General features: G+C 38.6%; 1 protein-coding gene across 1 annotated transcript in view; it reads left to right on the top strand.

Moving 5' to 3' along the window:
- The window catches only part of PEX7 (peroxisomal biogenesis factor 7), a 74,766-nt gene that overhangs the window by 32,557 nt on the left and 28,823 nt on the right, over positions 1-13,386 (top strand). The gene's annotated exons all lie outside the window — the stretch shown is intronic.

The following is a 13,386-nucleotide window of genomic DNA, read 5'->3' as shown; positions in this document are numbered from 1 at the left end:
TTTGAGTCAGTTTGAGTGTAGAAGTCTTTTTGTGTTCAGAAGCTAATGTTAAAAAGCTAGTAAATTGTTGAGGCTTGTGTTTTCTTTTAAAGTGAACTCTTATTGAGGAGAGCTGTGTGAATCAACATAGTTCATGAAGAAACAATTAAAGTTTATAAGTTTAAGATACAAACTCTCCAAACGTTTTTGAAGTTTTTAAGCCTCAAAAGAAATGTGCCTGTATCATTGAATACATGAAATGATAAGTAAACAAACATTATTATTCTAAAAGAAGTCTGCTTGAGCCTTTGCCTGCCTAAAGCATCAAATAAACCCAAGGAATACTCCTCTCAAACTCCACTACCCCTGATGAGTTGTGATCCTAACACGTTGTGATCCATCCATTATCCTCAATAATTTGAACCTGTTACAAGGCTTGGAGAGGGATCTAGGTTTTGTCCCAGAGAAACAGTATTGCGTATGTGAAAAGATCTGCTTGTCTTGTAGAAACTAGAAATTGGATTTTAAATCTGGTTACTTTAGGGCACCCTGATGGCACAGCGGCTTAAACCGCTGAACTCCTGACCTAGCTGAACGAAAGGTTTGTGGTTCAAATTTGGGGAGCAAGGTGAGCTTCTGCTGTTAGGCCCAGTTTCTGCCAATCTAGCAGTTTGAAAACATGCAAAATGTGAGTAGATCAATAGGTCTGGCCTTGGCGGGAAGCAAACAGTGCTTCATGCAGTCATGCCGGCCACATGTCCTTTGAGGTGTTTACAGACAACACTGGCTTTTTGGCTTAGAAATGTAGATGAGCACCACCCCCGAGAGTCGGACACAACTAGACTTAATGTCAGGGGAAACCTTTACTTGTACCTTACCTTATGGCCCTTTCACGCAGCCATATAACCCAAAATATTAAGGCACATAATCCACAATAGCTGCTTTGAATTGGATTATTTGAGTCCACACTGCCATATAATCTAGTTCAATGTGAATTGAACTGGATTATATCACAGTGTGGACTCAAATAACCCAGTTCAAAGCAGGTGCCTTAGTGGCACAATGGTGTAGCTAGTGCAGTGATCTCAGATTCTTCCTTAACTCCCTTGAATCAGCTTGATACCTTTTGGCTTGACAGATTGTTTTCTAGATCTTGGTATCTTTATGCCTTTGTATTTGAAAGTTTGCAAAGAGCATATGTTATGTGCAAATAATGGAACAGTAAAGGGTATATACAAATGCAAATATTGGGAATCAATAGGCTTATGTACAGAAGAGTATGGGGAGTATGAGATGAACCTACTGTTGCAGATATTATTTATACAGGGTGCTTCTGAGGGGAGGCTTTTGTGACAGCCATGTTGAATCAGTGCACCTGGCACTTAGACTTCACCCAGGAACTATGCCAATGACCCTGCTGTTGCTTTCAGCTCAAGATGGTTAATGTAAATTGATACGAAACCCAGCCACAGTAGTTTTAAATCAGTGAAAATGTTGGCGCCTTTTCTTCACAGAATATTTACTCACTTATTTTGTATCCCTCCTTCTGAGACTTACAGTGGCTTTCCAAATTAAAAGAAATGTTATATACATGAAATCATACAAAATATAATGACTAAGTTGTAATTAAACTGGATATGATGTTTTTTTAAAAAATTGAATATATTCATTAAAAAGTTGGAGAATTGTTTTATTTAGAAGTTTCTAGAACAGATATTACCTTTTAAATAGATTGCAGTCACTCCCTACTCCATTATTAAGATTAAAAAATAAACGTTTTTCAAAACCAGAAGTGGACTTTCTTATGCTCATTTCTTGGTATTTTTGGAAGCCTGTGAAGCTCTCAAAAGGATCCTAGGGCAGAAAACTGGCCATATATATGCTTTTAAATACCCAACACACATTCTTAAAAGCATTTTCTTTAAACCAAGGTCTCACACACACCCTATGACTATGGGAGTTAGGGGCCCTGGATCCTATGAAAGCGGAAACACAAATATTGTAAGCACCCCAAATGTGTATGCTGTTGGTGCCAATACCAGCAACAACTCCAACCCATCACTCATACCTTTCTAACATGAAGCCTCAGGCAGATTTTATACCCCTTTCTCATTAATCCACTTCCTTGCCTCACCCTTTCTCCTGTCCCTCTATTTCAGTCGTTCTCAACCTGTCTCCAGGCATTTTGGCCTTCAACTCCCAGAAATCTTACCAGATGATAAACTGGCTGGAATTCTGGGAGTTGTAGGCCAAAACACTTGGGGCCCACAGGTTGAGAATCACTGCTCTACTTCCATGTCCAGCAACAGCACCAGCCGCTCACTCCATTTACCAACTTCCATCATAAAGACTCACCCAAATTTTAAATCCCTTTCCCAATGATCAATTTACTTGTCTCCTTCTTTCTGCGGCTAGATTTCAAATCCCTTTCCCAATGATCCATGCCTCACCTTTCTCCTTTTTCTGTCTCTCTACCTGTCCTTCCACAATGTGTGAACAGCACCAGTTCCTCACTCCATTTACTTCCTTCCCACCATGAAAGTTTTAAACCTCTTTCCCAATTATTCCATTCCTCACATCATTCCACCTTCTGTGCCTCATCCTATTCTTTGATCTTCTGCAGACAGCACTAGCTCCTCACGTCACTTACTAACTTCCCATCATGAAGACTGAGTCAGAATTAAAATCATATTCCCAGTGATGCACCTCCTTCCTTCTTCTGCTGAAAATTGCAGAAAATGTATTTAAAATTGTGCAAGAGTTGATGAGGTAGATCATTGGGAAAGAGGCTTAAAATCTCTCTGCAGAAGGAAAGGCAGAAGGAAGTGGCTTGTTGGAAAGTGGTTCAAAATCAGGTTGTGTTCTTCTGATGGGAGGTGATAAATGGTGTGACGGGCTGGCACTTTTGGCAGGGCAAGTGGCAGGGTAGCAGAAGCTTTAGCTAAACAGCAGCTACATGCTAGTTCATGTTAGCCCAGTTACCATCAGTGGCCACACAACCAATCCCACATAACTTTGTGAATGATAGTTGGCTTCTGTAAATCAATGTGGATATTTTAAGTTCAGATTTTATGTCATTATATAATTTTTGTTTGATTATTTTTGGTTTAATTTATTGATGTTAGGTTCTAATGTTGTTTTCATATGTGGGGTTTTTTTTTGGTATTATTATGTCGGTACTTGTTTGTTCTATTGAGGCATTGAATGTTTGCTGTTGTATGTTGGAATCGACCCTGAGTTCCCCTGGGGAGATAGGGTAGAATATACATAAAGTATTATTATTATTATTATTATTATTATTATTATTATTATTGTCGAAGGCTTTCATGGCTGAAATCACTCGGTTCTTGTGGGTTTTTTCAGGCTATAGCTCCTGCTGGAGCTAGGTGTGAATGTTTCAACTGACCACCTTCATTAGCATTTGAAGGCCTGGCTGAGCCTGGGAAAATCTCAACAAAAGATTTTCCTAGGCTCAGCCAGGCCTTCAAATGCTAATGAAGGTGGTCAGTTGAAACATTCACACTTAGCTCCAGCAGAGAAGAGCTCTTTGCCCCACCCCAGCCATTCCACAGATATATAAACCCATTGTCCTAATTCCAACAGACCTCACTACCTCTGAGGATGCTTGCCATAGATGCAGGCGAAACGTCAGGAGAAATGCCTCTAGAACATGGCCCTATAGCCCGAAAAAAACCCACAAGAACCGGATTATTATTATTATTATTATTATTATTATTATTATTATTTTACTGACACAAAACCACAGTATGTCACAGCAAACATACTAGATTCTGTATCACAAAATCACAAGTTGAACACTTCCCAAGCTGTGTGATGTATTTTCGAATGATGCGTGCAGATCCAAGTAAGGTGGCCTTTTGCAGTTGACAGACTGTGATATTGTCAATGTTTATTGTTTCCAAATACTGGCTGAAATCTTTTGGCATGGCACCCAGTGTGCCGATGACCTCTGGGACCACCTGTACTGGTTTATGCCAGAGCCTTTGCAGTTTCATTATTATTATTATTATTATTATTATTATTATTATTATTAACACATTGATAATTAAATCCACAGAAGTGAAACCTGCAAATGTGTGGGGGGAGGGGAGGGGTGGGAGCTGTAGTTCCTATTCAAATAAAAGTCTTTTCCTTCCTCTGTAGAGTCAACAAGGGGGTTAGTCTACCCTTTCTGTGAAGGTAGTTTCAGAGCTTGAGTGAAGCCTCTGCGAAGGCTCACTCTTACATCCCCATTAGCCATGTGGATGGAGGTTTTAGGATGTAACTCCTTTGAAAATCTTGGAATCAAGACAGAGTTGTAATGAAGAATATACTCTTGCAGATAGACTGGATCTAAAGCATATAGGAGTTTGTAAGTTACAACCAGCCTTTCTCCAAGGTTGCTGATTTAAAAAAAACAAAACAAAAAAAGAAAAAGAAAGGCAGAACAAGTGTAACTTTTATAACTATGCAGAAGAGGGAATTTCAGCAGGAATATCTTGCTGCGCAAACATAAATTCTCATTTCTCCACAACTGTTGAGGGTACAAGAGTCCTGTTTTCTTCAGCTTGTGGCCACCTTGACCTCTTCCCTCTCTCCTTCCTTCTGAATGCTATTTCTCCATCTGAAAATATCTCAGGCCTGTTTCACAATATTTCACAAATAACAAGTAAGCTGATAAGCATGCTTTTTCCAGAGTGAACTCAACTTACCTTTACTACATAGCTAGTTCTTTTCTTCCTTAAAAGTAAATTTGAAGAACTGATATAGAGCAAGACTCTAGGGGAAGGGGTCCTCAAACTAAGGCCCGGGGGCTGGATACGGCCCTCCAAGGTCATTTACCCAGCCCTCGCTTAGGGTCAATCTAAGTCTGAAATGACTTGAACGCACACAATAACAACAACAATCCTATCTCATCAGCCAAAAGCAGGTCCACACTTCCCATTGAAATACTAATAAGTTTATATTTGTTAAAATTGTTCTTCATTTCAATTAATGTATTGTTTTGAAGTGGTTTTTTGCACTACAAATAGTATATGTGCAGTATGCATATGAATGCACTCATTTTTTTTCCAAATTATAATCCGGCCCTCCAACAGTTTGGGGGACTGTGACCCGGCCCTCTGTTTAAAAAGTTTGTGGACCCCTGCTCTAGGGTACAGTGTAAGGGAGTTTTAACTCAATGTCTTCAACTGTGGACACTACTTACACAACTCCATTTTCAAATTGTATATCAATCTTCCTTTGAAGCCAATGTGGGCATTTGCAGGCATGGTGGATCTGATCTGTATTTGGACCACAAAAAAAAGGGGGGGGGCAGGTTTATAGTCCTAAGTGGTTCATGTCCTCTGTACTTACTTTTGAGTAAGGAGTGGTATGAAGAGGCAGACAGATATGGTATGGGGAAGCAATCTTTTGTTCTGACACACCTCTCCCAATATACTGTATTCCACTGTGTAATAGTCACACACTCCCATGGTATTTCAGCTATGGGGCTTCATTCAGTTGCCAGCCGAGTGAATATCCATAGCTGGATTTTCCCTCCACTACGTAATAGTCACCCCACTCTTTTTTTGGCTCAAAAAAATGATAAAAATACTGTGTGTTTCACACACACACACAAATGAAATGAAATGAAATGAAGAGGGGTCAGAGATTCACTTTTGAGTTTAAATTGTATTTCTTTGATAGTGGAAAGGTGTGTATGTCATATTTAAATGGTGAGTAGCTGAAAATTCACCCATTTTCAGCCAGAAAATAGGTACTGGGGTGGGTGGATTGGTAGCTATAGATCCAGGGCCACACTCCGCCGTTGCCTAGCTTTGCAGGGCAAAAAAACCCAAAAACAAACAAACAAAAAAAACAAAAACAAAACCCCAGTGCTATAGTTGCATACATGTTAAAAATAACAAAAAACAGTTGGCCTTGTATTAATTTAACTTGCCAGGGGTTATAGTGAAGGGTTTTAGGCTTGCCTCATTCCTGACTAATAAGCCTTTGGAATACATATATTTTGCAGAGATGCCATTACCATTATCTGGTATAGCTGAGACATTGATTCACCACCTTTGGTCCATTAATGACTGCAAGGCCTAAAGAGGAGAGATACATTTGTTATACTTGTATAAAGTGTTTTCTAATTGAGAAACACAAGGGCTTTATTCCTGCAAATTTGCTTTTTCAAGTACCAACTAAAAATATGTGGCTCCTTGCTGTTAAAAGACTAATTGGGAGGTGGATATTGGCCATCTGCCATGACAGATGCTCCTGATATAATAGCTGCTCAGTTAACCAGTATCCTGCAGTCAATATGAGAGCTTTTTTCATAAGTGGAATCTACCAGAAATAACTTTGTTAGAACTTCTTAAATGATATCAAACCATTTATTGTTTAATGGTTTGGGAGAAAGAACTTTAATCTATTTCTTCTCATTTTGGAAGGTCAGCCTCGTGAGTATTGTGTGTTTCTGTGTACTAATAATATCAAGTCATTGTTTCTTTGTAGTTGGCATCCAATATATTTCAGACCTAAAATATTTCTTTGCTTCTAGATTATTATTAGTAATAGAATTGCTATAATGATAATGAAAAATCTGTTCCATATGAAATCCAAGCTGGGAACCATGTGGCCTTCCAAAAGTTGTCCAATTACAATTCTCAACAAGCCTGACCTTTTTGCTTTGCTGACTACGGCTGCTGGGACTTACAGTCGCACAATGCAAGGAATTATTTATTTAGGGTACAGCTTTGAGGGAAAATTTCAGGCAGAGTGCTGGCTGGAAGATTCAGAAATTGTAATGTAAACTAATTTATCAAGCTATATCGTTTTCCCATTTCCCTTTCTTGGTTGTCCTTTCTCTTATGTGGCCTGATTTGCTTTTAAAAGATGTTTCATGTGTAGAAATTAAGTGGGTAAGACTTGCCCCATAACTTGCCTTTCTTTCTACATGCCAGGATAGTAAGGGAACAGAGAAAAGCCAATACAGAAAACTGTAAATAGTAAGAATTGTAGTATATGTATTCCTTATATAAATCTGTCTTTTGTTTACCTATATATATTTAAACAACAAAACATCTTGTTCCACTTTGAAGGAGCAATAGATTTTATTTTTCCAACATTTTCATTGGTTATGGGCCACTTCATCAAAGTGTTACCGCAGTTTAGGTTGCTATGCATTTGCGTGGGTCCATGGCTAAGAGGTATTATAATAATCAGGAGCTCCCAGTGGCGCAATGGGTTAAACCTTTGTGCCGGCAGGACTGAAGGCTGACAGGTTTGAGATTCGAATCCAGGGAGAACACAGATGAGCTCCCTCTGTCAATTCCAGCTCCCCATGCAGGGACATGAGAGAAGCCCCCCACAAGGATGGTAAAACATCAAAACATCTGGGTGTCCCCTGGGCAATGCCCTTGCAGATGGCGAATTCTCTCACACCAGAAGTGACTTGCAGTTTCTCAAGTCACTCCTGACACAAAAAAAATAATATAATAAACAGTGAAGCAGAAGAAATTGAAATGCAAAGTATACTTCTTGCATTTTAATTCCTTCTGATCAGAGGGATAGCACCCCCCCCCCCCCGCTTTTCCATATTTCTATGAAAACTTGCCGACTTACATAGTACTCCATGCATCTTATGAAAACAAATTTCTGTCTTCTTATATCTGTTCATTAGTACAACATGTGGAAACAGTTTGAGCATTTTCATTATTTGTGCACGAGATACTTTGGAGAGATTAATATATAAGCAAAATTCACTCAAAGGGAGGCCGGGGACCTCACAATTACATTTCAGTTCATGAAATATACAGTGGTAAATCATTTAAAAAATAGGAAGAGTTGAATTTAAATAAATCACCTTCCTGAGAGCTTTTGAGCAAACCATAGGAATGGTATTATCAGTATGTCCGTTCGTTACTGTATCACATATCATTAGTAGAATGGAGTTTCCCAAAACTTGGAGGGGATGCTTGGGATGGTCTGACTATCTACTCTACGTGGCAGAAAACAATTACTTAGGGAATGCTTGATAGACATCCATATTATTTGTTTTGAATCATACAGAGTAGTATGTTTGGTCACTAACCAGGAAAGACATACTGTTTCGAGGGCAGATGAAACTGATATGCAATGTAAGAAATATTTGAACACCTAAAGAGAGAGGCATTCATCCTGAAAGATCATTTATGATGGTTAATGACTTCTCCCAAGCTACACTGGGTATTACAGCTAGTGTCAAATAAAATTTGTTTGCCTTTAAAGTAGCACAGAGATTTATTGCAATAAATCAGATCCACCCCCAGAAGTCAAATCATTTGAGAATCTTGTTGTTTAGAGGAGAAAATATGAATATCAAGGAAGAAAAGATGGTATCTTGGTATCACCAATTCTGCATATTTATAGCAACAAAAATGTTGCTATTTTGTGTGTTAATGTTTGGTCAGATAAGTCGGACAATAGGCAATTCCTTCTGTGACGTGTGTGTTTGCCTCAGAAAACACTCTTGCCAGACTTAGAAGGGAAGACTGTGCATCATTTGTTTCCTTGGTCCATGGGCCTTTATTCAGCTCTGCATTTGCCAACTCATTCTAGCAGCATTTTTTTGCATGTTTGTCAAGAATTAACTCCTCCAAGAGCATAGTTAGCCAAGTGAGCAAATATAAAATCAGATAGTTAAGGCCATTGACTGAAATGAGTTAGTGATGTTTGCCTAATGGACACATACTCATCTCAGTTGAAACCAGATAGCACGTCAAGTTTCTTTAAAAAGGAGTGGTTAAACACTTAGTTCAAAAAATTGCAGAATAGGTGCTGGGATATCATCAAGAGATATGGATGCATATCACACCCATACTATGACTTCCTTGCCATTTTGCAATCTTCCTTTCAGCTTAATGACGCTGCTGCTTTTCCTTTTTTTTGTACTCTAGAGTTTACTGACTTCTACTATAGTAGCTCTTATGCTGAACAGTTTTACTTTCAGATTGTTTTGTGATTTCCAAAATACCCTACAGACACTCAATACAAGGTTCTGTAATACATGCAATTTAGAATAAAATAAATGTTACACAATAGAAGGAAAATGCCAGATTGCAGCTCTTGTAGAATCTGGCAGATGGCAGAACCTGCAATAATGTAATTGCTATGCAGAGAATCTTGAAGACATTTGGTGCATCAAGCAGATCATTTAACACAATATCATTTAATACATGATAATCAAACAATATATACTCTCCACAAACTCACAACTTGATTAGGAAAAATTAGCAGAAAGAAGTTTGTTTTTAAGGCTTCATTACAGAATTTTGCTAAAGCTTGGATGATTCCATAAGATGTTTTCTTGAAAGATGTGAGGCAGCGAGTTTGTAGGAATCTTAAAACATCCTAATCTCTGTTCACAATCTGAAAGAGCCTTCCACAGTTGAGCACTCTCTAGAACAGTGGTTCTTAACCTGTGGACTGCGGACCACCAGTTGGATGCGAGGACAAAACTCTGGTCCACAAGCCTCCTTCCTCTTTATGTTATTTTATTTTATTTTATTTCCGCTACTTTTGCACCACCTGCCACACCTTCCCTGTCTCTGTCCATGGCATATGTTTTGTATCAGAAACTAGAGCTGATGTGGTCTATCCAGTGCAATTTTCTATTAAAAGAGGCCAGATGTGATAGCATGGCGGAGAGAGTAGAGGGGGCATTATGTTTTTTTAAGTTCTACTGGGATGGACTAAGTACTTGCCTTTGCCAGTCTACTGTATTTACCTTGATCCATAAATAAGTCAACCCAGATTTTGGGGGTTCATTTTTTGACTAAAATGTTTAGACTTATATTTGAGTACATATAGTAAAGTGTATCTCAACACAGCTAGCATTTGTGTAAAATAAAACCTGAGTCTAACACTGCATCCTTATGTCTTCAGACAAATGTAATGCCAACCAACATAGGTTTAATTTCTGTGTCCTGATCTACCCTTCCACTGAACAGGAGCATCTCCACCATGTCCAAATTAAAATTCAATTTATTCACCCTCGTTCATAACCAATGCCAAATTGTGATTTAGAAACAGCTTACTTGGAGTTTGGTAAAAAGGTGTACTGGAGTCAGGGGTCATTGGTATACTGGTAGCATTGAACCCAACTCTGGAGAATCTAGAATCATGGACTCATTTGAGCTAGAAGAGACCACATGGGCCATCCAGTCCAACCCCTGTCGTGCAGGAAAAGCACAATAACAGCATCCCCAACAGATGGCATTCCAGTCTCTGTTTAAAAGCCTACAAAGAAAGAGCCTCCATCACACTCTAAGGCAAAGAGTCCCACTGTTGAACAGTTCTTATGGTCAATATGTTCTTCCTAATGTTCAGAGGGAATCTCCTTTCCTGTATTTTGAACCCACTGCTCTGAGTTCTAGTCTCCAGGGCAGTAGAAAACAAGCCTGCTCCATGTTCCTTATGGCATCCTTTCAAATATTTAAACATGACGATGAGGTCTCCTGCCAATCTTCTCTAATGCAGGCTAGACATGCCCAGCTCTTTAATTCGCATCTCATAGGGAGTGGTTTCCATATCTTTGGTCATTTTAGTCGCCTTCCTCTGGATACATTCCACCATGTCAATATCCTTCTTGAATTGTGGTGCCCAGAATCTGACACAGTATCCAGTCGAGGTCTGACCAAAGAATGATTTCCCTTGATAGTCCTTTTGATGCAGCTCAAAATCCCATTAGCGTTTTAAGCTGCTGCACCACATTGTTGGCTCGGGCTCAACCTGTGGTCTACTATGAATCCAAGATCATACTCACATGTACTATTGTTGAGCCAGGTGTCATCCATCCTTTATCTTTGGATTTAATTTTTTCCTGCCTAAGTGTAGTATCCTACATTTATCCTTGTTGAAGTCAGTTTTGTTAGTTTTGACCCAACTCTCTAATTGTTATGGCCGTTTTGAATTCTGATCCTGTATTCTGAGAATTAGTTATCCCTCCCAATTTAGTGTCATCTGCAAACTTGATACCATAAGCATGCCCTCAAAACTGTCATCCAAATCATTAATAAAGATGTTGAACAGCCCTGGGCCCAGGACAGAATTTTGTGACACCCTACTAGTCATTTATTTCCACTAGTTACTTCTTTTCACCTCTCCTAGTAGTTTCATGTAGAGGTTGAGGGGCAGTGAGACACACAAAGTCTTAAATTGCTCCACAGGCCAGAAGCCAAGATATTACAGGAATTCCCTTGAACCACCATCTGCTTTCCTCCAGGAAGGAACAGAGCTACTGTGAAACAGTATCCCACTGACTTGAAAGCAAATCTTGATTGATGGCATCTAAGCTGCTAACAAGTTCAACAGAACAAGCCATCCTTGTCCAGTTCCCAGTGAAGGTCATAATCCAAGACAAGCAAAGCCATCTAACCAAGCTGAAATCAAATTGAAATTGATCTAGATAATCCAAGAACCTGCAGAGCCAAGAGCTACCCTACATTCATACTCATGCTTCAAAGGTGTAATATTTATGCCTTATTACATAAATGTAACTTTTCTTCACTCAATAGAGATATGCAAACTATAGACGTAAATTGTTTTTGTTATTCCCAGTTATAGTAGATTCGTTGAATTAGTGGGACTTGCACAAGTGGTTCTTTTCTAGTTTACTAGCAATTCAGTTTAATCCTGGAGTCTTACCTTACTTTTTGGAGCAAAGATCCTTACAGCAACTTATGATAAAACAGAAATATATGACATCAATAGATGAAATAAGAAAAACAATATATTAAAACCATTTCCAAGTAATACAATCCATGATTCCATAATTTGATTTAATAATTATACATTTTATTTTAAAATTATAAATGCTTATAACTATGTCTTGCAAAGAAATTAGAAACAAACCACTTTTGAAAATAAAGTTTCAGGTGAGAAATGTTATCTTTTGCCTCTATCTTTCAAATGCAGAAGGAGCACACCAATGCTTTGTCTAATTCTTATGAGCTTCCATTCTTTTGTTTTGGTATGCCTTCTAGCTGAACACTTGAGTGTGTATTTAGTTTGGCCTCAACATTAAAGCCTTTGAGGATATTCTTCTTTGCTGAGTTATGAATTTTATCCAACAACTATAGCCAAGGATAATTGATTGTAATCAGTTAATTAAAACAGTTTATAGACAATAGAAGGTAGATTTATTTCTAATACAGTGATAAGATTTGTAAGATTTTTACACGAGAGACTGATTTGGCATGATGAAAGTTCATCCACTTTGGATGATTGAAAACCTGTACTGCTGATAGTGAACTTGCACAACACACTTTTAGGTCATGACTTTCAGAAGAAGTATGGTATATTGTTAACTTTTGCCATCAAGAGCCACTGATTCATTCTGAATAGTATTTGTAATTACTGCATCTTTTAGCTCACAAACTTCTTCAGTTCCATTGTAACTATAACTTTATAGGTAACTTTTCTATTTAGAAGTAAGTGGAGTAGATGCTTCAAGACGGGTGCAGAAAACGTTACTGCAGAGACGTTATTTGGGCTGTGACGCCTTATGCTTCACAATGCACCCCTACAATCAATCTGATGACAGGAGGTTCTTGGCCGGCGTTCAACTGCAGTTTCACAGCTGGAGAAAAAAAAGGAAACAGGCCTCATTATTCTCCACACTGAGTGGAGAAACACATTCACTGACATGGTGACCCCTGCTTCCTCCAGCTATTGATTGGCTGTGGAAACGTGCTCCAGCGCCTTCATGCAGCATTGTACGGCTAGCACTGTAGAAACCTTGCATTAGTACATTGAGGGAGATTTACACTCTGCTAGCACTCAAACAAGGCATTAGCCAGAGAGTGCTAATTTAGAAGTAGGAGTCCCAAATTGTGTCTGGGCAGTTATTATCACATTCTTAAAACCTGTTCATGGGTTAATATTTACATTTGCTCCTTTGCCTCTTCTTTGTAAAATTCATCCTACTTAGTCCTTATCAAATCAACCAGAGAATTTTGTCAATGTTTTTATAAGTAGACCTTCAGCAGTGTTTGATTTGATGAAGCTGTACGGTTAACTCCTGAAGTGCTTAACTTTTCCCATGTTCTCTACCTAGCTGAAATTCCTTTGCTTTGATACACTCAGAGAAGTAAATTGCTGCCAGTAATCTGTCTCTTTGATATGTGTGCCAAGAATGAAGGGGGCATGTAAGACTGACACTCTGCTGTTTAAGTATGCAGAGTCAAGTGCCTGCTTCATATGCACTATTTGATTTTTACTGGATCTTAAATATGTTTCTTACATAATGTTGCTCAGAACGTAAGGAATTTTATGTATTCCTATTTAGAGTATAATACCAGTTAATAATACTCAGACCTTGGATATTTAGCTTTTCTTAATGCATGTAGAAATTTATTCCTGCATCCAGAAATTGTC

Source organism: Anolis sagrei, chromosome 1 (genome assembly GCF_037176765.1).
Source record: "Anolis sagrei isolate rAnoSag1 chromosome 1, rAnoSag1.mat, whole genome shotgun sequence".
Taxonomy (NCBI): domain Eukaryota; kingdom Metazoa; phylum Chordata; class Lepidosauria; order Squamata; family Dactyloidae; genus Anolis; species Anolis sagrei.
This window is presented reverse-complemented; position numbering and strand designations above follow the sequence as displayed.